The sequence below is a fragment of the Mus caroli genome, chromosome 16 (assembly GCF_900094665.2).
Source record: "Mus caroli chromosome 16, CAROLI_EIJ_v1.1, whole genome shotgun sequence".
In the NCBI taxonomy this organism is placed as follows: Eukaryota; Metazoa; Chordata; class Mammalia; order Rodentia; family Muridae; genus Mus; species Mus caroli.
Genome location: NC_034585.1, coordinates 8233041 through 8234641, shown reverse-complemented (window position 1 = coordinate 8234641; position 1601 = coordinate 8233041). Strand labels below are relative to the sequence as shown.

Below are 1601 nucleotides of genomic sequence, written 5' to 3'. Positions count from 1 at the left end.
AGCCCTGGCTGTCCTGTAACTCACTCTGTAGACCAGGCTGGCCTCGAACTCAGAAATCCGCCTGCCTCTGCCTCCCGAGTGCTGGGATTAAAGGCGTGCATGTGCCCCCACACCCGGTGGTAATGACTATTGTTACTAACTTAGCCTGCCTGGCGTCGCCCTTGACTTGCTGCTCTTTTCACTACTGTGAATTTAGTATTATTCTTTAAGCTGACTCACTTCCTATTTACTTAAGCTTTATTTTTAAAGAAATTGTACCTTATCGTGGTACGCGGGAAAATAGAACTGTGTCATAACTGAGAGGCAAATGTAAAAATAAACACAGTGAAAAGGATGACACCTGTTGTCAGGTGACCGTGTTATGTAATTTGGAGACAGGAAGGTACAAAGCTGTCCTCCAGAGACTAGACAGGCATCTCTAACCTGCAGCTCACAGGCCACATGTGTTCCAAAATAGTGATGACGGTGGCTCAACATGTTGTAGATAACAATATTGTCCTGTAATGTCAGAGAGTTAGGCACCCATACTGGAAGCAGTACAACAGTGGTTCTCAAACCAGGGGTCTTGCAGAAGCACTATTTGGAAGATGCTCTCCCCAAAGCTCTGCCATATGAATTCCAGGTGCTCTCTCCTAAATTTCTAGTGCACATGAGACCCTGCTGTCCCCTCCCTGGGAGACACAGTTCTCAACCTGCATGGCCCCATCGAAGCTTCTGCAACAACATGGCCACCACAGGCACAGCTAGTAAGCGCCACACGACTAGTGTGACCAAGGAGCAGATGTGTTCAATCTATTTGGCTTTAAATAACTTCAATACAAACAGCTGTGTGTGCCCAGTGGCTGTGGTGGGGGACAGAAGCTGCACAGGGCTCCTCACAGGCATGGGGCCATGTGTGTAGTTATGCCCCCAGCTGCCTGAAAAAGATGTCCCTTGACAACTGCCACAGGATGTAGTGGAAGATGGACTGTTCCAGCCTTCCTCACTGGTGAAGCCACACTTGGAGGTTTTCTTTTTAGCTTCTGGTAATGAATGAGCATCTTTTCTTGTTGTTAGCAATGGAATTTATTAGCCAATGGAATTTATAGCCAATTGCATTTCCATTTGACAATGGCTGCCAGCCCATGGGAAGCTCAAATAACTGGGAAGACCATGTTGGACTTCAGAATAAATACAGTTTCTCCTTTTTTTTTTTCTTTTAAAACCTTTGAGTTTACATTTTATTCTACCCTGGTATATTTTTCTCTCTCTTTTTTTTATCATTCTTTTCTATATTTTTCTCTAGAAGTTATCTTGAATCTAAATAATGTGCATTTTAAAAAATCTTGTAAGCAATGCCCAGTGGTACCGTTATTTAAGTACTTATATCCATTATCAGTTTCATGGAAAACACTACACAAAGCTTTCTAAAATGTTTGTGAACATCAACCAGAAGCACTGTAAGACAAAGGCAAATACCCATGTTATATAAGGAACTAAAAACACAAACATAAAAATCCCCCAAATCGACAAGCCTCTTCCGGTCAGAAAAGCACCTGGGTAGCTAGGGCGCAGGATCGGCTGACACTCGCCAGCTACCCACAACACCCGCCACAGGATCT

General features: G+C 44.0%; 1 protein-coding gene across 3 annotated transcripts in view; it reads right to left on the bottom strand.

Moving 5' to 3' along the window:
* Snx29 (sorting nexin 29) overlaps nt 1–1601 on the bottom strand; it is a 419167-nt gene that overhangs the window by 87569 nt on the left and 329997 nt on the right. The window lies entirely within an intron of this gene.